This window comes from Vicugna pacos, chromosome 8 (assembly GCF_048564905.1).
Source record: "Vicugna pacos chromosome 8, VicPac4, whole genome shotgun sequence".
Classification (NCBI taxonomy): Eukaryota; Metazoa; Chordata; class Mammalia; order Artiodactyla; family Camelidae; genus Vicugna; species Vicugna pacos.
Window position 1 is genome coordinate 61,812,975 of NC_132994.1, and position 26,228 is coordinate 61,839,202.

At 37.9% G+C, this 26,228-nt stretch overlaps 1 protein-coding gene across 1 annotated transcript in view; it reads left to right on the forward strand.

Annotated features, from left to right (window-relative positions):
• The window catches only part of GRM1 (glutamate metabotropic receptor 1), a 380,989-nt gene that overhangs the window by 291,767 nt on the left and 62,994 nt on the right, over nt 1–26,228 (forward strand). The gene's annotated exons all lie outside the window — the stretch shown is intronic.

Sequence of the window (26,228 nt, forward strand, 5' to 3'; positions counted from 1 at the left end):
AATACAAGAACACAGTGTATCTTTCCATCTGTTTGTGTCATCTTCAATTTATTTCATCAGTGCCATATAGTTTTTGAAGTCTTTTGCTTCCTTAGGTAGGTTTATTACTAGGTATTTTATTATTTTTGATGTGATGGTAATTGGGATTATTTCTTTAATTTCTCTTTCTGATACTTTGTTGCTAGTATATAGAAAGGCAACATATTTATATATATTAACTTTGTTTCCTGCCTTTTTCTTATTAATACTTTTGACCTGCGTTGTCAAATGTGGTAGCCATATGTTTCTGTTCATATTAATTAATTAACTAATTAATTTACTTTTTTATAATTCACATAACATTATGTTAGTTTCAGGTATACAACATAATGGTTTGATATTTGTATATATTGCACCACTACCCACCCCAGCCACTTATTGGTTTTCTTTCACTATAGTTAATTTGTAATTTTTACACTTTAATATGAATGAAATTATACATTGTGAACTATTTTCTGTCTGCCTTCTTTCACTCAGTACAATTATTTTGAGATTCATCTTTGTAATGCAGGTATCAACAGTTCATTCCTTTTAATTGCTGAGTAGTGTTCCATTATATGGATATATCACAGTTTGTTTATCCATTCACCTGGCAATGGGCAATTGAGTTGTTTATGGTTTTTGATATTACAAATCAAGCTGCTATTAAGATCCATGTTCAAGTCATTATTTGGACATATGCTCTCATTTCTCTTGGATCAAGTTCTGAGAGTAGAATGTCTGGATACTGTGGTAGATGTATGTTTAACTTTTTACTTCCTCCTTGGTCCTATTCATTATGGAGATACATATATGGTTGGGAAAAACAGAATCATAAAGATATCAAACACTGAGAAGATAAACACTGAAAATTTTCCATCATTCTCTCACTTCTGCTATTTGGAGGTGATGGTTAAGATGAAGGGAATATCTTATATCCATACTGTGAACCAAGTGTTGGAAATATCTTTTTTGTTACTATGGAAACAAGGTCACCATGTCTCTGAACAACTTCCTGAATATGTTCCCTAGTTGTAAACTCCCTAGTGTCTGCTCATGCCACAAGTTATAATTTACATTTGTGCTCTGAGGAGTGGGCATGCCCTGATGCTATACCTTATGTAATCAGCCCACCAGTTACACTTTAGCACCTGTGTCTCTAGGACACACTAGTATCCTTGGAGCATTTATACTTTATATGTGGGAGAGGCTTGCCAAATCTCACACCAAAAGGCTATATGAAGGCGTGTCAAACCCAAGTCCATAATCACCTGGACCTATGTCAATGGCATGTCATAATTCTATAGGGCCATTATATTTATTTACTAACTGACCTTTCTCTTGAGTGTTACTGGCTGGTAAACAACATAGTTATGACACAAATCATTATAGAAGTTTGTTGGGAATCCACTGGTACTACATGGGGACAAGTATTTAGAATTTGTTAGAAGTGTCAATGAATTGAATCTGTGGGGACTTGCCTCATGTGGATCTGGATGTAATACTCTAATACATTTGGATAAATTAATAACCCAAACCCTAGTATGGTATGAGTAAGAATCTTGTCCTTTAAAGCAGTAGTCCTTTTTTGTTGTTGTTGAGTTATAGTTGATGTACAACATTATATTAGTTTCAGGTGTACAGACAGTGATTCACAATTTTTAAGGTTATATTCTATTTATAGTTAATATAAAATATTGGCTATATTCTCTCTGGTATACAATATATCCTGGTAGCTTATTTATTTATACATTATATTTATGTATTTATTTTATACACAGTTGATCCCTCTTAATCCCCCATCCTTATCTTGCTCCTCCTTCCTTCCCTCTCCCCATTGTAAGCACTAATTTGTTCTTCACATCTGTGGTTGTTTCTTTTTGGTTATGCTCACTAGTTTATTTTATATTTTATATTCCACATATAAGTGACATCATACAATATTTATCTTTGATTTTTTTTCAATAAGCATAATACTCTCCAAGTCCATCCATGTTGCAAGAGGCAAAATCTAATTCTTTTTTATGTCTGAGTAGTATTCCATTGTAAATATATACCATTTTTTTTTATTTGTTCTTCTGTTGATGAACACTTACATTGTTTCCATATGTTGGCTATATAAATAAAGCTGCTGTAAACATTGGGGTGCATGTATCTTTTCAAATTAGTGTTCGCATTTTCTTTGGATATGTACCCAAAAGTAGAATTCTTGCATCATATGGTAGTCTTATTTTTAGTTTTTTGAGGAAACTCCATGTTGTTTTCCACAGTGGCTACACCAATTTACACTTCCACTAGCAGTGTACAAGGGTTACCTTTTCTCCACACCCTTGCCAACATTTGTTATTTATGGTCATTTTGGTTTATTAGAATCTCCAGGAAAGCTTTTTAAAAAGTACACTGCTGTACAAATCTGGATCCCATGTTATTCTAGTTAAATCAGATTCTCTGGGGTGAGGCCAAATATTTATATTAAGGACAGGAAGAAACTCATATTTAAAATTTATGAACCCTTTAGTTCTCTCTCTCTTTCTATTTTTCTTTAACTTTCAAAATTTGGAACCATATATCACTGTCCAAGCTGAGAGCTTGCCAAGATTTTGGCCCTGGCTGTGGCAGCTGTGGTAGCTAATGAGAATTTACTAATTTATAATGCTGAGTCAATCTCTGTTTGTTATATTTATTTACTAGTATGCTTGTTTGAAGCATTGGCATTTCAAAACCAGTAAGTCATGACTAAACACTATATTTCTCTATGTCTAGACTGGGCAATTGGTAAATGTATTAATTTTCTATTACTGCCATAACAAATTACCATAAACTCACTGACTTAAAACAACATAAATTTATTATCATACAGTTTTGTAGGCTAGAACACTGACAGGGGTCTCATTGGACTAAATCAAAGTGTCAACAGAGCTGCATTCCTTTATGAAGGCTTTAGGCAAGAATCTGTTTCCTTGCTTTTTCTAACTTCTAGATGTCACCCACATTTCTGGCTGTGGTTTCTTCCTTCCTATACTAAATGAGCAATGTTGCCTCTCTCTGCCTCTTTTTCCATAGTCACATCTCTTTCTAGCCAGAGAAGTTTCTCCACTTTTAAGGACTTGTAGTTAAATTAGTCTCACCAGATAATCAAGGATAAATCTTCCCGTTTCAAGGAAGATCAGTCATATCTGCAAAGTCCTTTTTGTCATGTAACCTGACTTATCTATAGGTTCCAGACTTTAGGATGTGTCTGAGTGCCCATTATTCTGCCTACTCAGTAGATGTCTAGACAGAGCAAGGGATTAACTTCTCTAAGTCTTTACTACTAGCTACTTCCTTAGCTCTTTCCTTTGCAACAGCCCTGTCTCTATTAACAGCTGCCAAAAGAGCAGGTTATAACTCTTTAGGAGCAGATTTTAAAAACAAGTTTCACTATGGTAAAGCATCCAGGCAGTTGAGGACATGTGCCTCTGGCTGACCAGAATAGTATATGAATGCATGGGGACCTTCCGTTTACAGTTTTTGAATCCCTGTTTCTTGGTTTTCCATTGGTAGGATTGTTCTTTTATAAATTGAGAACATCATAATCATTATGCTCTTACCACAGAGAAACAAAGAACTAATTTCTTGGATAATTCAACTTCCTGTAAAGCTGCAACTAGAGAAATGTCCTTACAAATACTCTTTGTTCCTCATCCGTCAATTCACCCTATATAAATAGTTTTCCATCTTTCTCCCACAGACATACACTAAGATGTCAGATATTCTCCATGAGCCTGGCTGTCTATAAGAGCTAGAGCCTTGGCCTCTTGGGGAATCATAGTTTGTTTCTCAGTTATCTGTGTATTAATTACTGAGTGAATCTGAGTTGGTTTAAAGAAAATGTACAGATTATTTCATTCTGCAAAGTCCTAGAGAGGCATAAACACTGAGATCTTGAGCTTAACAGGTGCTGACCATGCTCATCCATATACACCCCAGTATCTTGCCCTTGTACCCAGATGACAGCACTGTCTCAAACTTCAAGTCCTAGGTTTCAAATTCTAAACTCTCTCAGGGCTTGCTTGATAATGTAAAGTTATATTTGTTTCTTCATGGTCATCTTCCAAAACTATAGGCAATCACAGCACAAATCCTGCCAGACTGTCTATTTAATCAAGCTGATTTGGGTGTAGTTCCCTTGTTTTTGTCTATTGTGTTTTTCTGCGTTCCATACTAAATTTGGATTTCCAATTTATATAATCATTAGTTCAAAGATCTGACCATAAGAATCCTAATAAATTTGGCTCTTAGTAAGTGTGAGAAGATCCATAATTTCTTAGTTAAGCAAAGTAAACGTCCCGTCAAAATTTTTTGGAGTGCCCCTTTTTAGCAGTCCACATTTTTCCATGAGGATAAATTAGAAATAAAAAAATACGAAGTGGAAACAGAAATTTGAATTAGGACTGACTAGGTTGTGCTGCAATAACTAATGACCCCCAAATTCCAATACCTTCAAAGTACAGACCTGATTCTGTCCCACGTCCCATTTCCACTGCAGATTTTCTGTGCCTTTTCTCCAGGTCATCTTTACTCCACAACCAAGCCGACAGTGAAGATCGTCCAGAACACTGTCCATTATTCCAGAGGAAAAAAAGGGTGTGGAAAATCATTTGTTGGCTCATAGAGTTGCTACTCAGCAGGGACATTCACTAATTTTAGTAATAGTTTATTGCCCAAAGAGAGTCACATAGGCCTGACCTGATGTCAGTGAGTGGAGAAGTATCATACTCTCCCAGGAAAAAGCAGCAAATATTTTGTGAACAACAGCAAATATTTTGTGAACCACAGATCTGTTGTTCTGGCTGAAATAATTTAGATAAATCTAATCTGTCCTTCTGGTTGAAATCATTTAGATAAATCTAATTTCTTCATGCAGAATATATTCATGTACTCTCCCAACAGAGATCACACAGCAGGTCACCCAATGATCAGGCTCAGAATTTAGGATCAGGCAGAACATGGCTCCTCTTTTTCTGGTCCCAAGTGTGAAAGAGACAAGTTAGCAATCCCTTTGCACCCAAAGCGTAATGAGGGGGGCAGTGAAATAATTACAAAAGTAATCCTTTCGGAAAGGGCAAAGTCCTAGTGATTGGTCCATAGAAATTCTAAAAATCTCCATTAGGAAGATACCTCAAGTGCCCTTTACTGGTATTGGGAAGTGTTCTCTGAGTAGGCTCTGATGTGCTCCCTGGGAGAAGCTCCTCATGTGGTGTTCTCCATGGCCTTTGCATCCAGTCTCAGTGAGGTCCTTCCTTTTCCATCATCCTTTCTGGCCTCTTCTGATGAAGCATTGGGCACTGTCTTCTTTGGGGGCCAAGCAACTTTTTCAATCTACTTCCTGGCCCTAAAATATTGGGGCACAAGGACCACTTTAAATCTTCAGTGGCCTTTTAATTTATCCTGGTAGTTTTAGTTTTTTCTTAATAAAACTCTTTCAAAAAGTGTAGGTTTAAAAAAAAAAAAAAACTAGATTATCACATCACAATGTGTGCCAATAGCCGTGCCAACAATTCTTTTTTAGAGAGGCCTCACCTTCTAGACTTAATTTTAGAAACCTTAAGTCTAACCGACTTCTAATGAAAACCCAGTCTTTATCTCTCCTCTCTTAGCAATTTTGTTCATCTGAAAAATTTATGGGTGCAAAATTAATTCCTTCAGAGGCTTTATTAAAATAATATGAGTTTTGATTTGGTCTTTATCATGAAGCTAAATTTTCATTTGTCCTTTGTAGCATAAAGACCTCAGTTTTAACTTTTAAGAATTGGAAATGGGAATCCGTTCTATTTTCATCTCTGTACATTTAATTTTCCTATCTTTTTACCTAAATATGCAAGCTCATTTGATAAAATATTTACCTAAGACAATGTTATATTCCTCAAATTTTCTAAGATTTCTTTCTTACTGGCTTAACATGCCAGTGTCAAATGGGCTTTTTATTAGCTTCAGGGAGAAAAAAGACAGTGCAAAACTATGTAAACTATGAACACAATTTACCAAACTGCAAAGCAGGAAGTTTCTTGAACAGCAGGAGGGATGGCTGTGTGGTCATGACCAGGTAACCTGATGAACGCTGTGTCTCCCTCCAAAACTGCTGGTTGAGAGGAAAAATGTTGAAGATTGATGTTACATTGGTCTTCATTTCTTTCTGTGAAAATGATTTTTGTCAGTTGTTTTAGACACAGTCATTTTTTAAGCTTGGAAAATAACTCAAGAAAGAGAAACTTTCAGAGAGAATAGATGTACTTTTTAATTTTAATTTTATCTATTTTATGTACTTTTTGCTTTATTTTTATGATTATTTTTTTGAAAAAATTTGCACTTTTTTACAAGCAGTTTTAGGTTCACAGCAAAACTGAGAGAAAAGCGCAGAGATTTCCCATATACTCTTTGCCCCCACATGTGCATGGCCTCCTGTACCATCAGCACCCCTCATCAGAGTGGTACATGTGTTACAACTGACCAACTTACATTGACCCATCATTATCACCCAGAGCCCATAGTTTACATTAGGGCTCAATACTGGTGGTGTTCATTATATGGGTTTGGACAGATGTATAATGACATGTGTCCACCGTGATAGTGTCACTCAGAGTATTTTCATTACCCTCAAAGTCCTCTGTGCTCCTCCTCTTCACCCCTCCTTCTCACCCCCAAGGCCCTGGCAACTCCTGATATTTTTACTGCCTCCATCAGAATTCATGTACTTTTAAAGTTTTTACTGAGGAAACAATGTTAAAATAACAACAGAAATCTATGGGAAATTTTCGCACATTCCCATGACCTTTTCAAATTTGTTTTTCGCTGGTCCTTTCGTTTTTACATTATAAACTTTTATCTTACACATAACCGTAATTCCTAAACGTTGTAGTGATATTGTTGATCCAATATTGTAATTTAAGTTTTCAATTTTATCTTAGATTAAAAAAAATCTTTTTTCTTCTTCTTTTCTCTGTTTCCTTTCTCTTCCCCACATTTAAACCCTGCATTGTCAGCCTGATGCTATCCCCACTGTACCAGTTACATGTATTTTACAGTGCTGCTTTATTTAAAATTCCTTGATGTTTATATAGGAATAAAAAGGGCATAATACATATATTCTGTAACAAGGACAGGATCAATCAACTACTTTAGGTAAAATGTAAAATGAATCTACGAGATGTTTACTCTATACTGTTAGTCCCAAATGCTGTGTGAGTGTGTAATGATATGCTGTGGAGTGCACAAGAGTAATAGCATGATGTCTGTGCTCACAGAAATTTGTAGTCTTATGAGGTGATGGGACATATTTACATGATACAATTAACATGATACAATTAAAATGATGTAGCATCTATAACAGCAAGATAGGCTGAAATAATGCAGTGCTTAATTATGAGATGCAGAAACTGACAGGATAGGAAAGCCCAGGCTATCAAAAATGTGCTGATTGTGAGGTTTAGATTCAGGCAGGAAGACACAGTTCCGGGGGCCCTGCAGCCATGCATCTCAAGGGGGAATCCCAGAAGAAGCAGTGATGGGGGCCAACACTGTGGCAGAATTTAGGTACCAGCTGGAAAGGGTTTCAAGGAACTGTCAGGAGTGTTCCATCAGCTTCCCTGGAATTTTGGTGGAATGTGTTCATCTTAACTTGGAACCCACTTAGAACCATGTCCCACCCTAGCCAGGGCTGTAAGGGTTTGCCCCCACTTGAAGAGAAAGGCACTAGGAGAGGAAGAATCAATCTCTGTAGAATAAGATACTATTGTGTTTTTATGCTTGTTTTTTTTTTTTTCTAGCTAGGGAAAAATAGTGAAGAGGAAACAATTGGAAAAGGTATTGTACAAACCAAAGAGCAGAGACTATTTCACTATTGTGTATGTGTGCCTATATAGTTGCAAATCTGAATTCAAATTCAGAAGCCTGTCATAAGCAAGGGATATAATTAATTATTATTTGGATAAATCCTTTTAAGACAGCTGTGCTTAGGAGGCAGACAAAATGAATTTCGATCTCTTAACACGTTGCTTGTTAGTTATGGGACTGGGAGCAACCTTAATTTCTTTTACTCCAGAATGAGTCTCAATATCCTCTTCATAAGGCTTGGAGGAAGGTAAGCAGTGTACAAATAGATGTCAGTTTTGTTCCATTTTCTTTCAGAAGAAAGCTTTCTAACCTTGAACATGTTTATTTTTGAAGATGACTTTGATCTTGTGTAAGTGACAGTAAAAAAATACGGTCTGGCCAACAATTGCCATTGACGGATGGCCTTAAAGTCAGCTGGTTGATAGAAAAATGGGCTTTCAGAGTGTTCAATAGCTTGGAAGTCAGAAAAAAAAATCATAGAACTAGAATGGCAACAGCACACTGTCCAGTTATCATTTCAGGGAAATGAGCATTTCTTTATTTCTTAGATATTCTGAGGGAAGTACCCTTAGACCACTACCCTAGACCAGTACTTATTGTGGTGGTAGATTTCATGAAATATAAAAGATAGTTGTGCTCTCCTAGGGGTCCCTCATTATCTGCTTTCTGTAGTTGGCTGGAGGCTAATGCACCATGTGTTTCAGCCAGTGAGAGCTGTATTCGTTTTCTCCGGCTGCCCTAATAAATGATCACAAAGTTAGCAGCTTAAAAGAACACCCAGTTATCATCTCACAGTTGTGGAGGTCACAAGTCTCAGTATTACTGGTCCAGTTGAGTCGTGTAGTGCCTCATAAGACTCTGGGGATGAATCCTTCCTAAGCTCTTTTAAGTTGTTGGCTGAATTCTGTTCTTTGCAGCTTGTCCTTGTTTCGCTGCTGCCTGTCAGACAGCAGGTGTTCCTGCAGGTCTCCCGTATACTTTTTCGTGCTTTCCATATGACTGCTCTAGCAAGGATGGGTCAGATCCCTCTCGTGCTTCAAATCGCTCCTATTTGTCTTCTCCCCACGTTCCTGACCCCAGCCAGCCAAAGTTCTCTGTTTTTAAGGCTCTTGTATTTTAGATTGGAGCTGCCTGGTTAATCCAGAATAATCCCCCTAATTTCAAGGTGCTTAACCTTAACGACAAAATACCTTTGCCATGTAATATAACATTCATAGCTTCTAAAGATTTGGGCATCTGTAGGGGCACTTCTGCCTACCGCAACAAGTTAAAAGCTGTTACTCCTTACCCACTTTCAAAGCATGTTGCCTTCATAAAAGATACTTCTACAATTTCAGTTACATTGTCTTGGAGGCCATTATTATCTATTATGCCTACAATATAACTTCTCTAAGGAGTAGCTGCTGGAATTTGAACAACATCGATGTATCTCAAATATGTGTTTACTAGTTGTTGTTGTTGTTTTTTTTTTTTTTTGGATTCTCTCCTAATATAAGTAACAAGTCTTTTCCCTCATCTCTGTTTTGATTCTTTAGGACAACGGTGAGGAAAGAAGTGAAACATAAATTTTATTAAACATCCTGGCAGTAATGTGGGCAGGCATAGTTGATGAATCATCTGTCATCTTTTGGTAGGATTCAGCTAGTGGGAGAGACTCGTTGCCTGATAAGATCATTCCTATCATTCAGAATGTGCTGCTCCCAGGAAAGAGTTAAACTCCTCCTCAGATGCCTGCAAACAGTGGTTGATTTGGCTACAACTGCTTAAAGAACCTAGAGACAAAACCCTCATTCCTGTGGTGCTGATTCCTGCATCCATGTTTTATTACTCATCATATTTTTGCCAAGCTCAAGCAAAAAAAACTCCCATATTCTCTCTCTTTCTGTTTTTCTCTCTTGCCCCTCTATGTTTATTTCCTTCAAGTCTACAAAGATACAATGGGAAAACCTCAAATCACACATTATTATTGTAAAATCCTTGCTTTCAGGCTGATTTTCCTTCTTCCTCCCTTCTTCATCCTCCCTTTGGCTTTCTCAGTTTTCAGCCATTTCACTGCTAATTAGAGTTCCTATCAGGAAGTAAGCATTGGCTGAGAGTGAAATATAGGCACATCTGATCCTAATTATTAGCCTTGATGGAAGGTTTACAAAATGAGAAAATGAAAAACAGTGACCAGCAAGAACTGGGCTCTTTAGTCTTTCTTGCTAGTCCCCAGAATGTCGGTGACAATCACAGGTAGCTGGGTGGCCTTGTCCTCAGCCAAAGGATTAACTTTAGTGTAGCATTCTGCACATACTTACAATCCAAACTGGAAATGTTGGTGTTTACCTAGATTATTCTTTCTTATTGTACAAGATGAAGAACCTTGACCCAGAAAGGTTTACTGTCTGGTGCATAGCCACACAACACAAGTACTATGTAAAATTTTTCATATAATGTCTAGAAATTTGAACTTATTATCCTCCTGAATACATTAGGAGAAGCCATGGCCAAAATTTGTTAATGACTTACAGTTGCATTGGTCAACATGGAAAAGCTAAGACCTGAATGCAAATCTGCTGTTCTCTCTCCATATACACTTCCCACCATCCTGTGTCTGGCCAAGTGTGGAAGAGTCCCAGGGAGAGCAGATGGGCTGTAATGAGAGGGGCCACAGGGGGTGGAAATCACCTGATGTGCCATTATCTGCATCTTCATATGCTATTAGTATGCCATGATGCTTTTTTTCCCACTAATAAATCACCATAAGCTTTAGGACTTTGTCTTGACAATTTTATTTTCTCTCAGCCCAAGGCCATCCCATGGTTCTGGTGATATCTGACTAGACCTCATCCTTGCATAAGTTCCTATGTAAAGAATTTCTCTTCATTTGAAAATCTTTTTCCCTTTGGAATTCAACCAAAATTTAATGAGAAAAATTATCCATTAAGCAGTCTCACTCTTACAGCAAATATAAGTCTCCAGTTGCAGAAGTCTTGTTGCAGATACTATCTGCCTTCAGTTAAGAATAATTTAGAAGTTGAATAAGAAATCCCTTACATTGACTGACATCTTGAAGATTAAATCTGAAGCCTCTTGAACTTCATTATAGCTTCATGAATATTGTAAGACTTTAAAACTTGGCTGTGCTTTTGAAACTCAGCCAGGAAGGTATTAATGGTTGTTAGAATTTGTATTTATGTAATGCCCTTTCTTCCAACTGATTTAAAGCACCTAGCTTATTGTTTCAGTCTATCGCCATTATATGCGTATGAGTTGTTAAGTGGAGGCCTCATTCTATTTATAAGTAGGAGCCCTAAGGGTCAATAAAGTGACACCAGCTAACAAAGGATACATAATTCTCTATTAGGCATTCTCCAGCTCTGAATCCCTGTTTGAGAATAGATGCCTCTTATTTGCATCACACTGCTTTAACTATGCATTAAGTCTCCACTTGGGCTTCAGCCTCATTCCTCTCCTCTTCATTTGTTCACCCACTCGATTTCCATCAATAACTTCTTCCTACTTTAAGTTCTAGGACATCATTCTTAATCTTTAAAGTGCATGAGACTCTCCCAGGATGCTCTGGCCTCAGTATTTGTGGGGTTTTTTTGTTTGTTTGTTTGTTTTTTAATAGAACTATGATGGAGCCCAGGAATCTTCATTTTAGCAAATACATTAAAAGAGTCCAGTGCTAATAATAACTGAGAAAAGTGCCTCACTATCAATCATGCTGTGGAGTGGAAAAGCTGGGAAGAGTTTTACCATCTTGAGTTTAGTGGCAATGGTCTAGATTACAGGCCATTTGTCCTAGTTAGGATGAGTTTTTGAGAAGCACGGCTAGAGGCAGAGATTCTTTGGCTAACAATTTATTGAGGTGTGTTCTCAAAAGAAGAGGGAGGAAATCAGGATAGGGCTGGAGAATAAGCTAGCAATGTCTCAGCTGGGGTCTGATCCAGTCTGATCCAGTCTGATCCCATGAGGATGGTCTGGAATACAGATTGAGCACAGAGTTAGTAAGGAGGCCGGCCAATTTTTTGAACTTCAGAGTAAGTCAGTCATTGGCTGAGTTCTTTTATGGGGCACAGAGGGCATGGGTAGATGTAGTCTTCCTGATGAGGCATCTCTAGTTTGTTTGAGAGCAAATCTTTTTAGAAGAAGGCAGCTCTGGGTTGTTATCAGTCACACGGCAGCAACTGTGGTATGTGTATTCTGGCTGTAAAGGTGATCTGGGCAGGGCACCAACTGTATCTGCTACATCTCTCAGCTCAACAAGAATCAAGAATCACCCCAACTTCTCCTAGTCTTGAGCTCCTGGGTTTATCATTTCCCCACCTTGAACCATCCAGTCTGATACCTAACTCTATATATTTCTGTGTCTGAGTCCCCTCCCTGGTAGCTTCTATACTATCACAGTTCCTTAAATACTTGTTCTTAACAATCTCTTTTCTAGAGGAATCTTGCCTTACAACTTGGCCATTGAAAGAGCACTGACTCTGGCCACTGTCAGGTTGCAAGTGTCTGCATGGCTCTTCCATTACTTCTTATTTCCAAGGTCCCAACATGAGTTCTCCCTTTCCTGCTAAAAGTATTTGCCTGACTCTGTCCCTAGTTTTAGGAGGGGGTTCTGCATTGCACAAGCCCAGGGTACAATTATTACTGTGTTCTCTGAGAATGATGCCTTCCAGAGACTTGTAACATGGTAGCCCAGGCAGTACTCCTTGGGTGCAGGGTTCTGCCTCCAAATTAGTCTTCTGCAGCGGGATCTGGCTGCCCATTTCCCAGTTTCAGCTTCTCCCAGTCTCTCATTTCCCAGGTTCTGCCTGGTGAAATCCATATGATATTAGGAATGCTAGGGATGTTTTTATTTCTACTAAGTTTCCTCTTAGGTTGTAAAATCGTGAGTGGCCATCTAATGTTATTACACACTCCAGTGTATGGCAAACTGATAATGAAATTGTGTGCTTCAGCAAAATTACTTTGCTTGGTAGAGATATTGCTAAAATCTTCACAGCACAGAGTGAACAAAGTTGCTGAACTAAATGTAGAATGTAGGGGACAGAGATATTAAGCCAGCTCCCTGGATCCTGGGATTGCTGACTGCACATGACCTGGCCTCATAGGACTATGTGATCTGAGGGGTTGTGTTCAATGGCAGAAATTCAGAAACACTGCTTCTAGCAGCTTTCCTGCCAGGAAATTCTTGTTCCACAGAGTGATGTGCTTGGTTAATCAGACTTACATTTTGTATTTACTTACAACAAAATTCACAAAAGTGAAAAAATTATAACTACTTGAAAATATTACAATAAATATCATTATTTAAATTTAAAACAATGAAGAAATAGACAGGAATACACAATTCAAAATAATGAAATAGATTTACTCTCCCTTAGTAACCAAAGAAAACAAAAGGAATTATTTTGTACCTCTCAAATTGTCAAATATTTTACAAAATGATAGCATGTAGTATTGTGCAGGATGTGGTAAAATGGACACTCAAGTGGAGCTGAAGACAGAATAAATGGTACAATTTTTTTGGAGGACAGTTTTTTAATATGCATCAAGTCAAAATAAACATCTTGATTGAAAAGTTTTACAGCAAAGGATTTATATCAAAAAATGATCAGATACAGAATGATACAAACATTTGTGTACAAACAGGAAAAGTAATAAACTTCTCTGATTTCTAACCCTGAACAGATCAAATAGTATTTAAATGCTAGTAAACATATTTTTAAGCACTTAATTTTTTTGGAGTAGATTTAGGTTCACAGCAAAATTGAGAAGAAGGTACAGAAGTCTCCCATATGCTCCCTGCCCCCAGACATGTGTAGCCTACCCTACTATCAACAACTTCCCCTAGAATAGTACATTTTTTATAATTTATGGGCCTAAGCTGACACATTGTAATCACCTAAAGTCCATAGTTTACATTAGGACTTGCTCTTGGTGGTATACATTCTGCGGATTTAGACAAATATATAATGACTTCTATCCACCATTACAGTATATCATACAGAGTATTTTCACTGCCGTCAAAATCTGTTCTTTGTCTAGTCACCTCCCCCTACCCCTAGATTCTGGAAACCTCTGATATTTTTACTGTCTCCTAGTTTTGCCTTTTCTAGAATGTCACATGTTGGAATCATATAGTATGTAGTCTTTTCAGATTGGCTTCCTTCACTTAGTAATATGCATTTAAGTTTTCTTCGAGTCTTTTGATGCCTTGCTAGTTATTACTTTTTAGCATGGAATAATATTCCATTGTCTGGATGTACCACAGTTTGTTTAACCGTTTGCTGCTATATTCTTACTGTGGGAGGTAACGGCTCCATTTTACCGAGTTCTGTTGTGTGTGCTGTCAGTTGACTTCTTCATTGATGAAATCACCCAAACTCAAAGTTTGGAGATTTGGAGAGCAGAGAAATTTGGGGTCGAGTGGGCATGGAAAAGATGGAGCAGGGTTGAAATTACTTGGGTCTGACAAGCTGAGATATAACAAGGCTTCTCTTTGGCCTGTTTCAATTCTGAATTTCCTTTGTGACCCAAACCCCAACTAATAGTAAAACATTAACTTCGCTTTTTTTGTGTGTTCTTAGTTTACCTACCTTCCTCAGAACTTCATGGGTGTCTATGGCTTAGAGTAAGACTCATGAATTTGTGTGTATTAAAAATAGACACTTAGGACTGGACAACCTTCTAGGAGATAAGGCCTGGATAGGAATGATGGTGCCAGGAAGAATCCTGAGCCTTCTATCCTGAAAGACTATAGGAATGTCCTTTGGCTCATTGTTTCAAGTCTAAAACTCTCTGACTGGCTATTTAAAGTTCAGTGAATAATAGCTACTATTATTGTTGTCTTCAAAAACCAAGTTAATAAGGTGTGGATACTTACTGGCTCCTCCACACTTGATATCTGCTCCTCTGTCAGCATTTCCGCTACATCAGAAGCCCCTTCTTCTTCCATCTCCTTTTTCACTCTGTGTCTGACCTTTGATTAACAGCAGTCTTATGTCCACCCTCCTGCATGAAGCTTCCCTGTAATTCCACAGTAATTGATTTCTCTCCTCAATCCCTGTCTTTGGAGTTGGACTCACACAATTTGACTCTTTAAAATATACACACAGAGGTTGAGATATGGAAACCATGCAGGGCTGAAGGAGTTATTTTCAGAATGAGAATGCATTCCCTGGAGTATTTAATTCTTACTCTGTTAAATAACCTAAATGAATAAGCTGGCATTCTCATTTTAATTGTATTCTAAAAACCATTAAACATTTCTGTTATTCCACATCTTCCTTCCCCTTCATCCCATCAGAGAACCAAATGGACATGAGCCTTGAACACCTCTCTTCCAACAGCACCAGTTCACAAGTTTAACGTGAACATAATTTTGGTTCTTTGAAGAGTTGAAGAACTTTCTTCCTTACTGCTTCTGACTAAAATAATTGCCTGAACTCCCTCCTTTCATTTTTTACCCATTTATACACAGTTTCTTATTTTATTTCTACAGATGTTAAGAGCTCCTAATTTGACTAATGTGTTAAATAGACACTTCATTTATATATATTTGTATTCAATGATCTCAAGTAGTAGCTTATAGTCATCATATAGGTTTCCATTTGAATGTTCCTAAATGTGTTCTAACAACCGTCAGTAATAATTAAGCCTCTGTTAGATCAGGATCCTGTTCCTGAGCTGTCAGTCATTCACTGTGAGAATAATTTAGATCATGTGTAGGAAATTGTCTAAATAAGTCTTATTACTGCACGAAAATGAGTAAGGCATGTTTTCATTGCAGATGGAGTCTATTCTGACAAGATGATGGTGGTTTTGCAATTTTCAAGACGAACAGGGGTTGTGTTGTGGTGGATTTCTGGCAGCAAAACAGCCCTCAGCCATCCTTGCTCTTTGCATCACAAAGTTGACTTGGGCTTATATCTCCATCACATTCTGGAAGCCAGGTGAAATACAAACCAGCAATAAACCACAATATCCCTTGATACACAAAATCTGCTTTTCCCCCTGACCAATGTTACATGAAGAATTCCACAAATAAATTTTTATGTGGCTCCAGTCTGTGTGAGCAGTTGTAAGCATACCTGGTGATTCTGATTCAGCAGTTACTGAGGCAAAGAGAAATCACTACTGCCTTCACTTTATAGTTCTGTGAGCTTTCAAGGGGCACAGCTGAAAAATCAATGCCAAGTGTTCTTAGAGAAGATATTTTTAATGATTTTCCTATTGATCTCATCACTAAAAGAAGCTGTCATATTTGATCAATGTGGCAGGGTCATCCTGATCAATCCCTTCCCTGGTTTTCTCTTCCCAAATATTTCTGAGCACATACTGGGTAAATATACATGCCCTGGTTCTAGTGCTCATTTCCCAGCAAACTAATCTCTGTGTTGGCCTTCTTATCTCTAGTTAAGGGTAGAATTCACCTCTGCTGCTGCCTTTCAGTGAAGGGGTACCAATGCTGTATCTCTAACCTTATTCAGAGTGTTGTGACAGCTCAGCATGCCCTATGTTAATGAGGAGGCTTCCTCCTTCTCTGTTGAGTTCATTTGAAGAACAACGCAGAGTATCAGGCTTCAAAATTGTACAGTGCTTTGAATGCACATGCACAGCTGTTTAACCCAAAGCATGTGCAAGCACACACGCACACACACACTCACACACTCATACATGGGTAAGAAAGAGTTCTGCTCATCACTGAATTTCACATCCAGAACCAGAATTGCCCTCAAATAACACAGGCTTTGGTATAAATCTAGTACTTCAGTCTAGATTGCTTCTACCTTCATAATGATTTACAGGTATCCATTGTCCCTTCTTTCAGTCTTGACTTGGTCGTGATAAACCCTGTCCATCATTTCTGCTCTCTCAGTCTTGAACCTTAGTGGTGAGCAGGTGCCAAGATCTCTGTAACTTCTCCTTCTCTCTAGAGTTGGCTACTTGTTTATGTGCTTTTGAGAATCAGATAAGTACATTAAAATATGAGGAGGCACACCGATTTTATCTAAATTCCAAGTCCTAACTGAAGGTAATTTTCTTTGTTACACTAGAAAAAGTTCAATCTGAGTACAAAAATGAACAGGGAATAAGTGTAGACAAAGAATCATCTTGACCACATTTGTGTTTGTCTCAGATCCTCATCTAAGAATAACTAGAAACCATCAGGGAAAAATCTTGATACATTGCTGAGTTATTTCAGTCCGAGTGAATCCCATGATTGAGGCATCATCCAAAAAGCGTGTAACACCTGGCATCCTAGGAAGCACTAAAAAATCCCACAGTCCACAGAAATGCAGCCTCAGAGATGCTAAATTCCATATGTTCCGCAAGTGCATTTTTGATGAGTGTGTTTGATAAGCTTGAGCAAGGTCAGTTCGCAATGACTTAACCCCAGAAGTCTAAGTTAGCAATCTAGGTTATCTACAGGCGCCGAGCATGGGTGCTGCTCGGGAGAGTTCCTTGTGATACTTTGGAGCCTCCTCAGTTTGTTCTTCTGTTGTGCCTTCCAAAGTGATATTACCAATAAAGACTGTGTGCCTTCCTCAAAGGCCACTTGTTTAGTTGGATTCTTAAGTTACCTTTCTGTAGGTATTTCCCCCTAGAAGCAGGTGCACTTTCAACTTTTTAAATGCATGGACAACAATTGTGTCCAGAAGAGTTGACCTGCAGCAGTCTGGAAGTGCAGACAATACCTTGGGGAATCAGTTAATAGTTTCTTGTGGTTTTTGTCAGTCTGATGGTCATACAATCTAGAATACTGATTCTTAGTGATGGGTTTCCTTCAGAACGATTTTTGTCAGTTGGATTTGGCCTTCTCTATGTAGTAATGAGCAGAGCATCTATAAGGCAAAATCCTGCCTCTGTATCGACATCATCCATGTGAAATAAATCAGGACAACCTCACAGTGTGACAAATGTGTGGGCATTCTCTTCATACGTTACACATAATCTACAATCAAAATCAAATCTCATTCCGCACACACAAATATTTATTAATACAGCATCAAATACTACTTCTGTCTATGAGCCTCCTGAATGTAGAGTCACTCGGGTTACAGCAAAGCAAGAGAGAGAGCAACCTAGTACCTAAGAGTGAGAGCTCTAGAGGCAGCTAGGTGTCAGGCAGTGTGATCTTGGACAAGTCCTTGGATTTCCCACTAGTAAGCTGGGAATAGTAATATCGCTTATTTTATAATTCACTGTGAGGTGACGTGATAACATATGTAAAGCACCTAATTACATTCCTGTCACATGGCAAGCATTCATTCATGTTTCCTCTTATTAACTGACACCAGTCAGGTTGGATGCTAATGCTTGTACATATTTTTTAAATAAAATTTGTATTTTAGAATAGCTTTAAATAAAAGTTGCAAAGATATATCAGGGAGTCCTCATATACCCTGCACTCACTTTCCCATCTCATAGCACTCTGCTATGTTTGCCACAATGAGCCAACATTTATACATTAACTAAACTGTACTTTTTCATATTTCATCAGTTTTCCTTTTTCTGTTCCAGGAGTCCATCCAGAATATCACGTCATATTTATTTTTCTTGTCTCTTTGGCTCTTCTCAGCTGTGGCACTTCTCAGACTTCCCTTGTTTTTGATGACCTTGACAGTTTTTAGGAGTACTGGTCAGGTACTTTTGTCAAATGCTTCTAAGTTTGAGCTTGTATTTCTCATGGTCAGACTGAGATTATGGGCTTTGGGAGGAAGACCACAGGGGTGAAGTGTCTTCCTCAACACAAGAGTACATCCTATCAATTTATCACTCATGATGTTAACATTGATTACCTGGCTAATGCAGCATTTACTGGGTTTCTGTTTCTATATCCTTTTTTTGGTACTCTACTCTTTGAAAGCAATTCACTAAACGTATCCCACACTTAAGGGGTGGGAAATTGTGCTCTACCTTCTTGAGGGCATAGTATCTATATAAATTGTTTGGATTTCTTCTGTACAGGAGATTTGTCTCTCCCCCATTTATTTATATCAGTTTGGACTCGATACTATTTATATTTTATACTTTGGTTTATAATGCAATGCTATATTACTTATTTTCTTGCTCAAATGGTCTCAAATTTGGCTATTGGGGGGGTCTTTCAGTGACTCTTGTGTTCTTTTGACATATCTCTATTTCATTTTTTAGGCACCTCCTTATTTTCTGGTACTTCCAGCTTATCTTTTATACATCCTGCCCCAGCCCTACAATTGGTTATTTCTCCAAAAGCATCCTGATCTCTTTTATTAGGAATGCTGTTAAAATCCAAGATCTGGGCACTGGGTATGCTTGTTGCTATTAGAGTGTTGTTGCTTCAGTGGACAAAATATATACCAGTCCACATAGAAACATACATGTGTGGTTATTTCTCTATTAATTCATCAGTACATGTATTAAGCTAAATTTAAATTTATATTGATGTCTTTACCTCAATTCCAGTACCTGGTTTCTTCGAGCTTTTTCCCTTTGCTTTTCAGTAACCTTCCCCACTCCAACTGTGATAACCTCGGCTTCCGTCATTTGTCATCCACTTAGTCACTTGTTTTTTCAACTTTGATATATATGTGTACAGCTATTTTAGAATTGTTAATCCATACCCCATAATAAATAACGACCAACTGGAATATAGTGCTTCTATTCCACTCCTGAATATAATGCTAATAGAGTTGTATCAGCCCTGTGACCTCTCAAGACAGCCCTTCTTATGGAATCTATATTTGGCATTCTTGTTTCTGTAAATTTACCCTTCACAACCTGAGCAGAGTGGTAGACATATTTATATAAAGTCTGAGTTTACATAAGTCAGATTTAGATAAAGTCTGAACCCTGTGTTTGTTTCAGCGCAGACCCTGCTAAGAGTCTGTATGTACTTGACAACGTTAATCTTAGGAGCTACTCTTTTAATTTCTGTGACAGATATTGACTAAAGTCTCACAAGCTCTTATTCTCATTAGGCCTTTAGGAATTCCAATTTGATTCTTTCAAAAGATGCTGTTGAGAGACGCCACATAAAAGGCAATGTGTCATTCAAGAAATCCCAACAATTGCAACGTTGGGACAGATAGTGTTTTAGTCCAGGTGGGCTGTTAAGTCTACATAAAATATCAATGTAAAACGTCAACTAACGGTGCCCCAGGGAAATGAACCACACATGAAAATCCACAGTATATCTCATTCTTAGGTGATGCTAGCAGGGTAATAAACCTTGTGGCCTATATTTAACCCCCAGAATCTATGCAGAACATGGAAGCTTCAGTTCCAAGCTCCTGCTTTACCACTTGGCATATGAATTCCAGGAAAAAGGCTGAAGAATATGCTATCCTTTAAAATGTTCCAAAGTGCTTTTTATATACAGCATTTTGCCAAGTTATAAATACTATATTGTATTAACCAGAAAGTCAATCATAAAAGGGGATTTACAATGCTAACTCCATACATCATTTAAGGCTTGTTTTTGTAATCAACAAGACCCTATATTGATTACCAGGAGATGTTATGTTAGATTCTAATAGGTCAGAGATAGAGTTTTCACAAATAGTTCCTTTATTTCTGGAAAATCCACTCTGACCCACCAGCTCAAGGTAAACACTGAAACGTGAAGCTAGAGATACAAAAAAAGGACAAACCATTGGCAAGAACTCAAAATTGGACCATAATAGCATTAAACCATGGAACTCCCTTTATGTGTAAAAGGAAGCATGTTTTCTATCACCCACAATAAGTAGAAATGGTGCTATGAGCATGGATGTGACTCCTTAGAGTTTGGAAGAAGCCAAGATGAATAAGCTTGGCAAGGATCCTAACCCAGCAGGTCGTTGAAAAAGAAGTTGGTTCCTGATGAATTTTAACGGCACCCTAACTTCCCACACTGGCTGAAGCATCCAGCTCTCTATAACATACGCCATCTCTATGATTACCTGCCAAATGCTCACTGCAGACCTGCAAAGATTAGTTGCTCCAGAGGGAGTGGTTTATAACTCCATGACACTGTTTTGTGCCAGATCAATAAAGACAAAGGCACATGACAAGCTGCCCTTATTTTCTGTCCGTACAGACACAAAGGACCCTGCAGTTCCACCGAATGCTGCTGACTGGTCCTCAGCATCACTTAGACACCCCAGGGATTGTCCTCATTTGTTTTTCACATAACACTATAATTTTCTGAAATATGAATTAGCTGCAATGCAATTGTATTTTCAGGGAATTGAAGGCTTCCCATACATTATCATCAATTTGCAGGGAGCTTGCTCTTCCTGTGTCATACAATGGGGGATTTCTCTATTAACAATAGATTATAATGACGTAGTTAGAAAAACGTCTGTATTGTTCACATATGTTAAAACCAGGTGGTTTTAAGCAATAGAAATTCAGCTAATAATAATTGTGATGATAAAACAGGCTCAAGTAAATGATCCTTCCTTTCTTCTTTTCCATCCTACATAGAAGTTAATTTACATTTTAATAAACTGAATAGAAAATAATGGAAGGGTCACATTTTTCTGTGATGTGAGCAGAGAGTACTTTTTAGGGAAAGAGGAAAATATGGAGTCAGAGGAAACAAAAAATTCAAAGATTCTAGTCTAGAGCATGAACAAGGCTAGACTATTGTGAATCTTATCACAAATTCTCCCTGGGAAAAGATAAAGAAAATTTAACAGTCCAGGACTTCAAGAAAAATTGAGGGCACTTTAGTCCTATGAGGTCATTATTTTAAAAATGACCTGATTAATCTTCCCTCAATTAATCTAATACTCGGGTCATTTAAAGGAACATGAGTTTCATTTTCTTTGCTTGGTATGTTAACAATATAAAATAATTACAATTCTTTCTGTTTCACTCTGAATTAGATTGTATCAAATTATGTATTGAGTATAAAATGCTGTCAGATAAAAAAAGCAGTGGAGAGCTAAAGCTAAGAAATCAGAAGAATGTTTTCTCCAGGGACAGTTATGTTTTCTGATGTTTCCCAAAACATTTCCTTGTTTTATGATGAGATAGAAGAATACTTGTCTTGTTTCTTGCTATTTTGAATTTAATACTGAGGGTGTAGATTTGAAAAGACGGCATCACTAGACCCACATGCGTAGTGGTAGGTTAGCACTAATGAAGTAGAACAGGCATCAACAAAAGTACTCTCCTGGGGTTCAACATTCTTTCAGCTTATTTTCTATATTTTTCCACTTTGGACTTTCAAACTGAGGTGATATTACTAAAAACTCAGAAAAATAAACATCAGACTGATTGTTTTTGCTAGCCAGTGTCTCACCGTCTGTTATAGGACTGTTCCAGCAGGTGGGCAGGGCTGCTGTTGCATGCATAGCCCACTTGGCAGGGACCAGGTCCAGCCCTGGAACCCACTGCCTCTGTCCTTGGTAGCTGCGTGACTTTGAATTCAGAATCTCTGGGACATCAGTGGGACAGCCAATGTACTTCTTTCCCAAGTTTGAATCCAGCTAAGGAGTAGACTCAGAAGTGAAACAGATGGAGATAAAATATGTTTTATTAATAATATGATTGCATACATAGAACATTCAAAAGAATTTATAAAAAATTAGAATCAATAAGTAAATTTAGCAAGCTTGCAGGATACAGGGCCAAAATAAAAATATCAATAGTATTTCTCTATTCTGGAAATGAATATTTTAAAAATATTTTCAAGGATGTCAATTGTAGTAGTAGCATAAAAATCAAGCACCTACAATCTGCACACTAAAAAATTACAGAACATTGCTGGGGTAAATTAAGGAAGCTCTAAATAAAGGGAAGCCTCTGGAAATGCTCCATATCATGATCTGGAGAGCAGTTACATGGGTATGTACATATGTAAACATTTATTGAACTGTAAAGATTTCTGCACCATATGTGAGTTAAAACATTAAAAATAAACTTTTAAAAGTTAACAACAACAAAAAACTGGATTAAGGACGTGGATCAGATGTGTGGCCACAATAGACTTTTACATACTAGACACACAATACTGGCCCACAAGCACAGCTAGACAGCTACAGCCCACATTTACCAAAAGCTGGAGAACCAACCAGAACTTTGAGAACTGACAAGTGCCAGACTCCAGATGAGAGGGAAAGAGGCTAAGCTGAACACTCCAAGTTTCTTTTTCTCAATCCCCCCAGTAAAATGCATCACTCTTCTCTTTCCATTAGGTAAGACAAGAGGCCTGGGGTGTTATTTAATAGGAGTCTCTTCACAAAGAAGCAACTGAAAGGAAAGGAGGGCATGTCTCCCCAATCGTGACTTCACTTCTCTGTGCTTTAGTCTTCGTGCTTGTAAAGTGGTAATAATAGAACTGATCTCACACAGTTTTGCAAGGATTGGGGAGAAAAAAACAATATATGTGAATGACTTTGCTAAGTACCGATAAATGTGGAATTGAAGAAGCAAAGCATGGACACTTTAGAGAGGGAAGAGATCTTCAGAAGGATAATCTGATCCACTTCTGGTATTTTTTAGATTAGGAAACGGAGGCTCAGGGAGGTCTAGACCTGGTCCAAGCTCCACAGCTCCCTGGAAGTGCACTGTTGATTGTTATAGCGGAACTGCCTCCAGGTCCCAGGAGTTCAGGTGCCTAGTCCCGAGGTCTTTCTGCTGGACCATTCTGCCGAGTAGCCATCCTAAGTGGCAGCAGGTAGACTTGCCAACCCTTCTCCCAACCACCATGGAGTTCCTGTTTTCAGTAGGTACACGCTATGTTTCTACCCCGTGGAGCCTCTGTGGGCTGCTGCACTCAGGCAGCAATTTATAGCCCTTGTTGTGCTTTTACAATAAGAACAAGATTACTGTTTAGAATCAAGGTAGCTATTTTCACAATCCACTGCGAAGCAGTTAGGCAGGTATTCTTTTGAAGGTAAATAAACACAGTCAACGCAATTATTTGATTCCATTTAGTATATTAGAAAAGGTAATGGGTTAATGATACCCTAATGGCCCATAACAGTTAATGCACCACAAAAAGAATGAATCATAAATCCCCTTCTCACTAATAACTCCGTGACTAGTGTTATAAACAAGCACTAAGCCCTAAGGAATCAGTGTTTTCACCTGCCTACCAAGTGACAATATCATTAGTTTGGATTCTCTATTCACTGGTCACGAAAATATAGGATCTTTGGGGAACAGGAAAACCTGTAATGTATTCTGTTTGTTTGATGTTAGATCTTTGCAACCTCACCTGGGAGAGTTGTTATGGCAAAGAAGATGGTCCTGTAAAATCCGGGTGACTTTCTAACCGTGTGCTAGTTCATCCTGAGCTGGGGTAGTAGCTGAAGAGAGAGTTCTTACTGATGGCAGGTAGCACCGCTTCCTGTGCAGACCCAGCGGACTGGCAGGGTAGGGAAGGACATGTACCAGTTCAGACTGACACAAACACACAAGCTGTTTGTGTTTCTTTTGGAAAGGGATTTGACTTATACTTTGCCCTGAAAACACACGCCTCGCCTCTTGGTTCTTTCCCTCTATGGTAAATACTGACAGGACGGGCTTCTTTGTCATAATTTTGGGTTAATAGATTGGGAGCCAGTAATTCTAGTCAGAGAAAGAGCTGTGCACACATGGGATAATCCCAGGAGGATGCCCAGAAAAGCCTGACAATGATACTGGTGCACAGCAGGGTGCCTTGTCCTCAGTCAACTGGCTCCTCTGTAGATTTCTGTATCTGCACCCACGTTTCCCCTGAGTTACCGAAAGAACAACTTATCTATCTAGGGACCATTTTGATACCATTGCTCTTTCCTCACTTATAAATGGTGAGATCAATATCTATTCGGCAGGATTTTCATGAGCTCATTATTTGAGTTTTGAATGTAATAAACACAAAACTTCATAGGCATTTTTATTATTAATGTGTGTATCTCCCATTAAAATTAGATAAATGTAAAATTAGTTTAAAATAAGAATAGTCCACTAGTTATTTATTATATATGTATACATAAATGCACATATATTTACATGTGTTGTTTTATATGTATATATCCCATAATAACATCAGTAAGTAGATACAGTTAGAGGTCAGCACGGCTTAAGGAATGTGTCACTGACCAATTTGCTTTGTTTACACTTGTGTTTATGGAATAATTATTGCTCACTTTACTCACAAAAGTAACCTAATTTGGACAGTAAGTTATGTAACAGCCCTAGCTAAGGATTAAACAGAAATCTTTGATCTCAGAAAAATCTAAGACCAGTTATAGTCCCAATGCCGATGAGTCAGGCATCCACTAGACAACCTGGCTTAAGAAATTTGTATTGGAGACACTAACATTTTTTTTTAATATATAATACATCTTCAATAGCAGTTACCAAAACAAAGACAAAAACAACAAACTCAGCAGTCATGAGATTTGTCCCTAAAAGGGAACTTTGCACTTGGTGGGGAACATTATGTGTTTATTCTCATGTTTTCTTACAGTTTGCTCCTGGGGTTGACATTAATAGCTGCAAGTTCGCGTGGATGGCTTTCGTATTGACTAGAGCCCTTTAAGTAGCTGCTGCATTAAAGGTTATTCTGCTATTCAGTTTTTGTCAATTGTTTCTCCTTATCTTTAACTCCTGGTAATTTCTCTAGTTCTCACAGCTTTAACATTTAGCTCCAGCACTTGGAGATTTCAGGCAGTTTTTAAAGGCTCATTTAAAACTTATCAGACAGATGGCATAAATTTATCTCTTTTATATCCTAATGTGAAAAAGAGGGAAAGCAAACTAACATTAAGACCTAGGGATTCCATATGACAAACATAAATTACCTTATTTTGATGACTTCTCAATTTTTGCAAGGAGGATATTTGCTTTCTGCCTTATATAACTTTTCTGTACTTATTCTGTGCAGTTTGATTTTAAAATGTCTTTTCTGCCTCTCTTACTTCTGTTTCCTCTCAGAAAGTGTTCTTTCAGTTAGGAAAATATTACTTTAGCAAAACAGCCTTTTAACAGTCTCCTTTTAAGCAGCACTGGAAGATGAGTTTTTCCCCCCTTCAATGTGGCCTGAGCATTTTGTATTCACTCTTAGGGTAGATGTACATGTATCTTTTTTTTTTTTTAACATTTTCAACTGTACCTAAATAGATTAACCTTAAATAGAACTCTTTAGAACTGTCTTATTTCATCTCAAGCTCAACATCAAAGTCAAAATTCTTTACCATTTCTTCTAAACACTTCAAGCTCTCTAACTTCCTAAAATACTCTCTGCTATTTTCCAGCCCAGGAGCCTTGGGGTCCAGTGACCCATTTAGGCTGTCACCTGTGGCATAGGTAGAAATGATGGCAGAATTTTTGAAGTTCACAGGTAAAAGCTATAGGTTAAAATTAAATGTGCAGTATGACTC